Raw genomic sequence first — 12,880 nt, 5'->3', positions numbered from 1 at the left:
CAGTCCAGAAAAACTAAAAAAGTATTTCTAAAACCCCCAAGGGAAGTATAAAAGTGCTGACTGAGCTGGTGGTACCTAATGAAGACAGAAGACAAAGTCTGCAGCTGCCTGATACCTTCCAGTGCCTGTGGCATGGCCAGGACAACAGCAGAAGATGTAGCAACAGCAGAGACTATCACAGACAGATAATGAAGGTGTTACTCATGTAGGGTTTAGTATGTGATGAGTACTGTATTAAGTGCCTCCTTAAGTTATCTTAAAAATCTTCACAATAATCCTTCAAAGTTGCTCCTATCAATATCCTCATTTTACCAATGAGGAAGGAGAAGCACCAAACCAAAGGTAAGTAACTAGCCTATGGTGACAGAAAAGTGATAGTAGAGTTAATATTTGGATCCAAGCATCTAGCTCAGAAGCCTGCCCTCCACTGACATCAAGACAATGTCCCAGGAATTATGCATCACTTCCAGTGAGGCATCAAGAAGAGGGAAAAGAAGACTCCCAGATTGACTGATTTGAGTGTGTGTTTTAAATTTAACATTTTTATTTATTATTGAGAGACAGAGAGAGATAGAGAATGAGCATGGGAGGGGCAGAGATGGGGAGACACAGACTCTGAAGCAGGCTCCAGGCTCTGAGCTATCAGCACAGAGCTCAACACAGGGCTCTAACTCAAACCGCAAGATCATGACCTGAGCGGAAGTCGGATGCTTAACCGAGTGAGTCATCCAGGCGCTTTTTGAGTGTGTGTTTTAAACAGGAGGTGATGAAGATTCCTTCAAATGGCAAAACTTGGTCTCATAAGCTAAGTAATTGACAAATAAGTATATTTTCTGAACACTTGTTTCTTGATTATGAAGGTTCATTTCTCCTACACTTGTAATAATTTTACCCTTTCCCCCATTTTATCTTGTTTTTTGGCTTATAAGGTATAACTCTTGTTGTTTAGTTGTGGCTTTAGGATTTATAGAATACATCATTAACTGATCACAGTCTACCTTCAAGTAATATTATACCATTTCACATTCAGGATAACAACCTTATAAGAACATAGTTTCATCCTATTTTTACATGTGTTTTATCTCCCATAATATATTGATGCTCCTTTGCTTTAAACAGTCAAACAGCTTTTTAAAAATTTTTTTGAAGATTTATTTTTGAGAAAGAGAGAGCGCGCATGAGTGTGAGCAGGAAAGGCACACAGGGAGAGGGAGACACAGAATCTCCCTCGAGAGATCATGGCCTGAGCCAAAGTCTGACGCTTAATCAACTGAGCCACCCAGGTGCCCCTAAACGGTCAAATAGCTTTTAAAGAGATTTATTTTTAAAAAGTCAGTGGAACAGACTAGAAGATCAATGGAACAGAGAGCGGAGAAATAAACCTGTACTTATATGGTCACTTAATCTTCGACAAAGGAAGAATGAATATACAGTGAGGAAAAGACAGTCCTTTCAACAACTGATGTGGGGAAAACTGGAGAGCAACATGCAAAGCAATGAAACCAGACCACTTTCTTTCCCCATACACAAAAACAAACTCAAAATGGAGTAAAGACCTAAATATGAGACCTGAAACCATGAAACTCCTAAAAGAAAACATAGGCAGCACCCAACAAACCACTTCCTCTTCTGGTGGCATTGGAATTGGGCTAGGGAGAGAATAGAGAACTCTCATTTTTCAATCCATATATTTCTTTATTATCTGCAATTCTAACAAGAATGTACTGATGAATAATTTGAAATTGTGAAATATGTAATACATATATAAAGATTAGCACAAGAGTGATCAATGGAAGATAGCCCAGAAGCTAATATGAAAGACAGGATAATTGTAGAGCAATCTCTGGAAGCAGCCTGCCCTTCTGCCACTGTGTGGTCTTCAGAAGGTAATCAACTTCTTTGTCTCAGTTTCTTCATGTGTGAAATAGGGATAGTTAATGAGATATTATGCAAGCAAAAATGTGTAAAATCCTTTAGTCCAGTGTCTAGCATTTATAAAGCACTCAAAGTATATATAAAAATAATGTTAGCTCTTTGTGTTAAAGGCAAGGGAGGAGGATTTTCCAAGAAGAAATCCTTGCTATTCTCAAACTGGACATGGATAAGAAATAAAGGAAAATGTATGAGAAGTTATTTTCATATTTGAGTGGACTGAACCAAAAACAAATAGTTGAGTCCTAATTTTAAAAGAAATGAAAAGTGAAAGCAAAAAATATACTGGTAACTTAAAACACTATACAAGAAGAGAAAGCAGTAATGACAATGTGGATTAATTTGTGGGGACAGGCTTAAAGAAAATGCTTTTAGAATAAAAGTATTCGCTATGACCATAGCATTGGAAAAAAGGAAGCAGTGGACAAATGATTGAAAAGGAGTTGGGAGGTGAGAATGATTAATGAAAAATGATCCCAGAGGGGACAGAAGGGGACGGAATCAGTAGCACAAAACAAGATGGTAGGAAATTGTTATTTCCAAAGAGAAATTGAAGCATGGATTTGACATTCTAAAAAACAAAACCAACATAGAATTATAACTCTGGAGTTTGAAATCTGTTTTGTACTGAGAATACTTACGTAGTTTATGTAGATGAAAGGAGCAGTTGCCATGGTGGCTTAGGAGATGGCTATAATACTGAATGACAAATTAGGGTGTTAAAGGACAGGAGGAAATTGCAGAGCATCAGTACTATTGATGAAAGTCTAAAAGAATTGTGGCGATATGAGGGAAAGTTAAATCTAGGTGTGGAAGCTTAAGAATGAGTGTGCTAAATCAATCAGTCACAAGAAACTTGAAAGTTTTAGTGAGATTTTCAAACATTTCTCTAGCACAGGAAAAAACAGACTTGGTAAAATGAACTATCTACATAAATATCTAAGGGTTGTACACATGATATTTTTGGGGTGATCATTTATTTTGGCATTTTGGTAACATTTTGAATACCATGTATTTAATTTGTATTAAAAGACTTTCCATCATAATACACTGAATTTGCTATGTTTTTAAATAAAGTTATGACATTTAACATTAAAAAAAAGAAAACATAGGCAGCAGCCTCTTTGACATTGGCCCTAGAAATAGTTTTCTAGATATTTTTATTTTAGGCAAGAGAAATAAAAGAAAAAATAAGCTACTAGGACTACACCAAAATAAAAGTTTTGCTTAGCAAAATGAAAAGGCAACCTACTGAATGGGAGAAAGGCGAAAGATATATCTGATAAGGGGTCAATACCTGAAATATGTAAAGAATTTATACAACTCACCACTACCCCCACCAAATAATCCAATTAAAAATTGGCAGAGAACCTAAATAGACATTTTTCCAAAGAAGACATACAGATGGCCAACAGACACATGAAAAGATGCTCAACATCATTAATCATGAGGGAAATACATATCAAAACCACAGTAAGATATCGCCTTATACCTATCAGAATAGCTTGTATCAAAAAGACAAGAAATAATAAGTATTGATAAGGATATGGAGAAAAAGGAGCCCTCTGCACTACTGGCAGGAATTCGGAAAACAGTAATGAGCTTCTTTTAAAAATTAAAACCAGAAATACCATACAAATCAGTAATTTTGCTACTGGGTATTTACCCAAAGAAAATAAAAACACTAATTCAAAAAGATAGGTGCACCTCTATGTTTAGGACAGCACTATTTACAACAGTCAAGATATGGAAGCAACCCAAGTGTCCATTGATAGATGAATAAAGAAGATGTGATACACACACACATACACACACACACACACACACACACACACACGTATACAATGGGATATTATGCAACCATGAAAAGAATGAGATCATGCCATTTGTAACAGTTGAATAGACCTAGAAGGTATTATGCTAAGTAACTCAGAGAAAGGTAAACACCATAAATGGAATCATTAAAAACAAAACAAATGACAAAGCAGAAACAGATCCATAAATACAGAGATCAAACTGGTGGTTGCCAGAGGGGCAGGGAGCAGGGGGTGGGCAAAAAGGGATGAAAAGGAGGGAGAGGCACAGGTATCCAGTTACAGAATGAATAACTCACAGGGTTGAAAGATACAGCATAGGGACTATAGTCAATGATATTGTAATAGAGTTCTGTGGTGACAGATGGTAGCTACACTTGTGGTCAGCACAGCATGATTATTTCTCAATTCGCTGTTATATACCTAAAACTATTGTAACAGTGTGTGTCAACTATACTTCAATAAAAAATACCTTTTCTATTTATCCATATATTATCATATGTTCTTTAATCCTTTGTGTAAATGCACATTTCCATCTAATATCATTTTCTTTCTGACTGGAGGAATTCCTTCGATATTTCTGTTGGTGATTAACTCATTTAGTTTTTCTTTAAAAAAAATTTGTTTAATGTTTATTTATTTTTGAGAAAGACAGAGAGTGTATGAGCAGGGGAGGGGCAGAGAGAGAGGGAGACACAGAATCCGAAAGCAGGCTCCAGTCTCTGATCTGTCAGCACAGAGCCCGACACAGGGCTTGAACCCAGGAACTGTGAGATCATGACCTGAGCTAAAGTCAGATCTTAACCAACTGAGCCACCCAGGCGCCCCTCATTTAGTTTTTCTATGCCTAAGAAAGTTTATTCTGCCTTCCTTTTTCAAATATATTTTTTGCTGAGAATAGTATTCACTATATGTTGGGTGTTTTTTTGTATATTTTGTGCTTTTGTTTTTAGTAAAAATGTGTCTCTACTATCTTCTGGCTCGCATTATTTCCAACAAGACATGTGTTTCTTTTATTTTTCCTTTATACATAATGTGAGTTTTTTCTTTTCTCTGCCTGCTTTTAAGATTTTTCTTTTTATCACAGTTTTTAAATAATATAGTTAAGGTGTATCTTGTATTGTTTTCTTCTGGTTTCTTGTACTTTGGGTACATTGAACTTCTTAGATCTTTCTGTTTACAAGCATACCTCAGACATATTGTGGGATTCTACTCCCAACCACCACAATAAAGTGGATATTGTAATAAAGCAAGTCGAATGAATTTTATTGGGTTCTCAGTGCATATAACACTTATCTTTATACCATACTATAGTATATTAAGTGTACAATAGCATTAGGTATAAAAAAACGTACATGTCTTAATTAAAAAATACTTTATCCCCCAAAATGCTATCATCTGAGCTTTCAGTGAGTAGTATGATCACAGATTTTCATAACAAATATAATATAAAGAGTTTAAAATATTGTGAGAATTACCAAAACGTGACATAGGTACACAAAGTAGGCAAATGCTGTTTGAAAATGGTACCAATAGACTTGTTTGATGGAGGGTGGCCACAAACCTTCAATTTGTAAAAAATACAATATCTGAAAAGAACAATAAAGCAAAGCAAAATGAAAAAAAAGGTATGCCTGTATACCTTTCATCATATTTGGAAAGTGACCATGATTTCTTCAGTTTTTTTTTTCTGTTCCCTCCTCTCTCCCCTCTTTCAATGACTCCACAATCACTTGTATTTGGCTGCCTAAATTGTCCGACAACTTCCTCATGTCTGTTCATTTGTTTTCAGTCTTCTTCTGTTTAATTTCAAATATCTTCTATTGTTTTCTAGTTACTAATCTTTTCTAATGCAATGTGTAATTTGCTATTAATCCCAGTAAGAGTGTAAGTGTATTATTTTTTTATCTCAGACATCTTTAGAACTTCAATCTGGGTCTTTCTTTTTTTTTTTTTTTTAACTCTTTCATGTATCTAACTTAACATACTCAATCTTTCCTCTAGCATCTTAAACATAGAGAATATTCCATAACTACATGAACTATAATTAAAATAACAGTTTCATTGTCTTTGTCTAATAACTCTATCATCTGTGTCATTTCTAGAAGTTTTTCTAATTGATTGGTTTTTCTCCACATTGTGAATTTTTTTCTACTGTGATACTGCAATTTACAATAAGAAATACATATTTGGTTTTTGTCCCCATTTCTGGCACAGAATTCCTAAAACCTTGGGGTTTCCTAAGTGATGAGAGTGAGGGTAAAGGTAACTTTTTTATTCATAACAAGCCCCTTTCAACCACACCTGATTTATGTTAACGAGGTGATTTTGGAAGGAAAGTGGGGGCTGGTTGCCAGGGGAACCAACCGTGTGATTGCAGGATTAGAGCTTTCAGCTTCACCCCCCTCCCCCAACTTCAGACCTCCAGGGAGGGGAGAGGGAATGGAGATTGAGTTTAATCACCAATGGCCAATGATTTAGTCAATCATGTCTATGTAATGAAGTCTCCATAAAAATCCAAAAGGACGGGTTCAGAAAGCTTCCAAGTTGGTGAACATGTGGAGATTCTGGATGAATGGCATGACAAGAGAGGTCATGGAAGCTCCAAGCACCTTTGCAAATACCTTGCCCTATGCATCTATCTCTTCCACCTGTACACTCTTATTCTGAATATTTATTTTGCCAGAACTATCAACTAAATTCATAAATCTGTCATGTATGAAGCTCAATACCTGAAGACTTCTGTACATGGATACATTTCTTTCTATTTCTCAATATTTGAGTTCTCAGTGTCATTATGTGCTGTATACTGATATTCTTCCACGTGATATAGAGATACGGATATAGATACAGGTATATTTATTTTTAAATACATAAATCCCTGAATTATCCTATGAATTGGCTACTATTAGTTAAAGTAACTAAACAACATCCTAGCAAATGTCAATACCTGGGCTTGAATGTTGGCCACTGACATTCAGTGTCCCTGAGCCTTTAGCCAGAGTAATACTAGCTGATCGTATTGGACACTTATTCTGTGTTAGGCACAGTCCTAAGTGCTTTCTGTACATCAACTCGTCTAATCTTTACAACAACCCCATAAGGTAAATGCAATTATTTCCATCTTACAAATGAATAAACTGAAGTCCCAAGAAATAAAGTAACAGTCCAAAGACACATTGTTGGTTAGGGCCAGAGCTCCACCACAGGCAGCCCCACTCTAGAGCCCATGCTCTCCACCACCATCCTTTCCCTGAGCTCCCTGAGCTCATTTCATCTTCTAATGGCTAATGTCCCTTTTACCACAAGCAATCTCTGGCTTTTCTAATTTTACACTATTGGTGAGGTCAAGGTGTGAGTTAAAAAGCAAAGGTGATCTGTTCTCATTTATACCCAAGCCAGTCCCACAAAAGAACTATAAAACCTTAGATAGTTTGTAGTCCAATCTCTTCATTTTACAGATGGAGAAACTGAGGCCCAGGGTGGTTAGAAGTCTTGTCCAAGGTTAATATAGATTTCCAATTTTTGTCAAAGCAGGGCATTTGGCAAAGTACTGAGTTCTCTTGTACAACAAATATTGAGTGCTCTTGTTCAACAAATATTTGTGGAATTGAATTGAAAGTTGAAATCTTTCTTGAGATTAGATTAGTTCAAAGCACCATGGTTAGAAATGCTTTGTAGATCCTGTCCACTTGACTGGTTTCTCTGCAAAAGTACTGGTCTTTCTAGAAATATGTTTCATAACTAATAGAGCCACATTACCTATTGTTGTACTTATGTTCTCACATATTTTCCCACTGAGTTAGGTTGGGATTACTTTACTTTTGTACTATAGCCTTAAAGCTCCTTAAATCTCACAGCAGAGAGGCTATGTTTTCAAAACAGCTTCTCCCAGGTTTAACAAATTAGAATCTATTGATTTTCTTTGACAAAGTAAAGCGTATTGCTGTAAACTCAAGACAGACATGGTCTACATGGTAATGTAGAAGATATGTTTCAGGAAATTTGGGTAAGAAAAGTCATTCAAACAACCTAGCAATTTGAAACAACCTTAAAGCATTTAATAGGAAAATTTTCATCACCACGAATCAATATCATAATTTTCTTATATAATTAACATGTATTGATCTGAATGTTATTTTTTTCCTTCTTGATAGAATTTGGAAATTCCTCTACTTCTATTTCCAGTAAATGTCAAGTATTTTACAAAGGTTTTTAAAAATTAGTATAGTTATATCACTTTTCCCCTATGTATTTTCAAATCTTTACCTAATGAATAGTATTCTAGCAGGGATTGCATTCATATACAAACTAAATAGATTGAATATAGTTACACTGGTTTATTTTTGTTTGTTTGTAGACTGTAGCATTAATAGGGTATTAGATATAGCTTTAAAAACAAATTAGAGAAAAGAGTCTTAGTAACTCAAACACTATAAACTCTCTTGTCTTCTTCTTATGAAACATAGATTATAAAGGTATTGTTCTAACACTTGACACATATATCCAGATTATAGTGATTACAGATTTTTTGGATGAGTATATTATCCAAAAATGTATGATTTTATCACACAAAAATATGAAAATGTCCACTCTATTTAAAGAAGTTTTTTTACAGCTAACATTTTAAAATATGAGAGTATAATGCTTTGATCCTAAGGTTCCTCGGACAAAGAATGATTTACAATTCTAGGAATAAAATTTTATTTTTCACTTTCTCCCCCAAAGATTTGTTTTGGGTTTACTTGATTTTTCTTTTAAAGATAAATAAATAATTTTGAACTGACCTTTTGTAAAGGAATATAGTATTATTTTTTACAATAAAGTTTTAAATTTAATTTGTTTGCCTAGATTCATGCATATAATGTCTGATATTTCAAAACATGTTGGTAAAGCATATCAACTACTTGGTAAAATGTATAAATCATATGACAAAATATGATTCAGTAACTTATCAGTACAAAAACACTTCAAACACAAGTTTTTTGTTTTTTGTTTTTTAAACTTAGAATGCCGATTACACACCCCTGTGGCTCTGGGTTCACAGGAGTGTATTGTTTATTTATCAACGTATGATTCAGTCAGCTTGTTTTCTATAAATTACTGTGATAAATTACAATGGAGACATACCTTTGTTAAATTTGAAACTCGAGATAAAATAAATGTTAGCCATTTCTCCCTCCCCATTCCTCCAGAGTGCTCAGTTATCAGGGAAGGTGGATTATTCATCTTCTAACAGCAAACAATGGTGAGCAAAAAAATAAATAAAAATGCTTTATCAAATGGATATTAACAATGACCTTTTGTTCAGCATAACACATTTATAATAAAACAGGCACACTGGGAGGAAATGCTTATTCATTTACTAGGACCAAGATTAACAACAACAACAAAAATATCACCAAGGATTGAAAAACAACCTCTTCAAGGTGTATAATTCATAAGCTATGCAAATTTCCAACCCTTCCTTAAGATGTGCTTCTTACTGATCAACCTCTAGCAATAAAGCTATTAGGCAAAGATAACTGTTTTGATATGTCAGTTTTAAAAATGTTTAATTAACTGATGACTGGTAGTTTCACTAAATTTATGTACTACACAAACATAAAAGAAAACAATAAACTATTATTTTTGCGAACGAAGAATGAAATATACACTAATAATTTTCAGTTCTCAAATGATAAAGTTTAAAGGTGATCATGTGCCTTAATCAAGGATCAAAAAAACCCACTAAATAAATAAATCACTACATTACTAACAGAATGGCTGGTGTAATTTGATATGTTTAGAACTTAATTCATATAATTCAAATCTAGTGATAAAAAAATTAAAATGCAAAAAAGCTCTATTTCTTTTAGCTTTTAAATTTTTCAAATGGTGTTTTTAAAGATAGAAAAATATTTCGAAGGAAGGTATCCCTATACTTACATGATTTAAAAATTTTAACTACACAGGTGCCTGGATGGCTCAGTCAGTTAAGTGTCTGATTTTGGCTCAAGTCATGATCTTGAGGTTTAGGAGTTTGAGCCCTGCATCAGGCTCTGTGCTGACAGCTCAGAGCCCAGAGTCTGCTTTAGATTATGTTTCTCCCTCTCTCTCTCTGTCCTTCCCCCACTTCTGCTCTCTCTCTTAAAAGTAAATAAACATTAAAAAATTTTAATTAAATTTTAACTAAAAAATGATAAAGATTATAAATATATTTAACATTTTTTAATTCCTCTTTTTCTAAAATTGATAGAACTGAGGGGGATCATTAAAATGTGTTTTTCTCACAGATATGGACACTAATATCTAAACTAATGAGCTGAAATGACACAACCAAATTAACATCTACCTCTTGGTGGCATGAGTGTCTAACAGCAATATGAGTTTACATGTATAGATGTTTACTCTATATAGGCACATCCCCAAGTACTTTCATAGATTATCTATAAAATAGGTACTATTGTTACTCCATTTTACAGAGAAAGAAGCTGAGGTACTGAACAGTACTTGCTTACAGTGTTCATAACACTTTAACACAGGCACCATATATCTTGTTTGGTCTCTCCCAAATGCATTGTTAGTGCTTTTAGGGAAGGAACATCATCTGGTATTTTAACATGTTTAAATACCATGTTGAAAATTGCCTATCCCCAAACTGGTGCACAGTAGATGCATAATAACAATTCGTTAATTGATATTAATGTCATCTGGGTATATGAGCAAAAACTCATTTCAAAGATATTTGTCCAAAATTTAATTGCTAAAAAGCTGCCTCACTGAAATGTAACTATTACATTATAGTGTTATTTAAGTTTGCTTCTTTGATGTATCTATGGGGAGCTTTAACAAAGATCCTTGAAAATGTAGCTACACACCAGCAAAGTCCCAGAAACACTGAATATAGAACTTGTTTTCCTTCAGAAATGCAGTAAAGCATCACTGACTAAATATTCTAAGTAACTCAAGAAAATTAAATAAAGAGTAATTATTGAGTATTATTTTATTATAATATTGACTCAGTCTAAATTAAATGTTTGGCATCCAAACTACATTGAAATGGATGCCTAGAATGTGTCTGAAATTTGAGCCTCTTGAAGTTTGCCATGTAGTGTTAAAGAAAAAAATACCTTCCAACATGATAAAATCATTGGTGCCCAAATCTATTCCCCACTATTCTACTGTTGCCACACCTACCCCCTGGAACCAGATTGAAATTCTCACTATCCAATATAACTAAAAAATTCCATCATAGAGTTAGCGCTGGAAGGGGAAAGAGGCATGGAAGTCAAGAGATAGGGGGTCAGTAGTCAAAACATATACTTTGTCAGAGAGCACTCCTCTTGCCCTTTTCCATTACAGCACTAATTTTACAAGAGAAGCTAGAATAGAGCTTGAGATGTCAAGAAGGATCTATTGGTCAGACAAGTTACTATGGACCTTAGAAATATATAATATTCCTGCCCTGGAAGGTGGAGCTAGGACAGGGGCTTAGCGGGAGGGATGGGAGTGGCTTGAGTTGGCTAGTGAGTGTGGCTTAACTACAGCCAGATAATTTTTACCTATTGCATTACTTAGGTCACTATTAGAATTTAGTTTGCATGCGTCTGAGGTATTACAGATACCTATTTTAGGTATTTTTTATGAATAGACGGCTCTGTTCTTTATGGAAGGAGGAGGTATAAAAGAATGTGACACTTTTTACCTATTTACTTATTAAATATTTATACCTCAACTGCTTCCAAAAATATTGTATAATATGTAAACCATTAATTCAAACATAAAAAAGACAAGAGCTGAGATTAGGGTTAGAGAAGGAGAGAAGGGAGGAGGGAGAGGAGAACCACACAGTTCATGCCAAGATCAGCATGAGTTCACACCTGAGGCACTATTGATGTGTATTTTCTCCAGTCCTCAGAGAGGTCACATGGTAGGCACTTGCTCCTGGTACTATAAACGAATCAGTGCTCTAGGTCACACAACAGCTAAAGAGAATTGTCTCATCTGCATCCTTCTATTGCATCTGGAGAGAACTGTTTATAAGTTCATTGCAACAGATATGAAGTGGTGCAGTTTCTAGTAGAAAACTGGAAGGTCAGCTCTAAACTGTCTTTTACATGTGAAGGAAAGTGTTTCTGAGCCTCTGTCCAGATGCCAAGGGATCTACAAGTAGACAACAGATAGAGAGGTACCCATAGACACACAGTCAACTCTCAGCAACTTCCTCCCTGAGCAGATTCCATAGGGTTCTATCTTTATGTCAAAGAAGTGAGGAGGACCTTCTGCTTCCCATATTCCCTACTATAGTTGGGGTCAGTTGGTGGAGGCAGTGGTGGGAAGTGATGATCATACAAATAGATATTAGGAATCACCATCATCAAACCAGCTGCTAAAAACTACATTTCCAGAAACCTCTACTAATCGCCATGATTACAACATTCAATTGGAGAAGCACCACCACCAAGTCTCTGTTTATTTGGACCATGAAGTAATAGTGTCACACTAGGGTATCCAGAGGTTTCTGGCCTTTTCTCCAGTTTAACATGAGTAACTGTTAATAACTGTGGGAAGGGTAGAGAATATTGGTCTTTCCATACATTTATGGTATGAATCTGATGGGTACTGAGCCTTCCATTTATATATAGCTGACATATTTGGAGTCTCCAGCAATTAACAGAGATATGAGGAAAATAGAATTAAGATAGCTTCAAAGGCTGTTTCCGAAGGCAAGGTGGTCAGTTCAATGTCCTTTATTTAGATCATCAACTGACCCAGCCTGATTGATATCTGTGCCTTTAGGAGAGAAAGAATATATTTAAAGTTTTACTAAAATCTGTGGGACAAGAGTTTCAAAGCAGCCCTGATTTGTAGCCTAGCTGAAGCAGCAAGATGGCTAGGAAAGAAGACATAATATTCCATGGATACCAAATCCCGATGATGTTGGTGACTCAGTAGTGGAATAAACAGCTTCACAGAAAACAGTCCTTGGCAGCTTTGGGGTCTCTTCAATGGGTAGAAGCTGCCTCAGCAACAGACATTGCTGCAGGAAGCAACAGCAGGGGAGAAGGAGAAAGGGATAAGACAGCTACAGAATAGTACTTGTGAGTACAAGTTCATGTACTCGAGAGATGCCCAGAAATAGTTAAAGGTCG

The 12,880-nt window shown here is 35.3% G+C and overlaps 1 long non-coding RNA gene across 2 annotated transcripts in view; it reads right to left on the bottom strand.

The window, feature by feature from the left end:
• LOC123386670 overlaps nt 1-12,880 on the bottom strand; it is a 107,202-nt gene that overhangs the window by 23,957 nt on the left and 70,365 nt on the right. The gene's annotated exons all lie outside the window — the stretch shown is intronic.

This window comes from Felis catus, chromosome B4 (assembly GCF_018350175.1).
Source record: "Felis catus isolate Fca126 chromosome B4, F.catus_Fca126_mat1.0, whole genome shotgun sequence".
NCBI classification, from domain to species: Eukaryota; Metazoa; Chordata; class Mammalia; order Carnivora; family Felidae; genus Felis; species Felis catus.
This window is presented reverse-complemented; position numbering and strand designations above follow the sequence as displayed.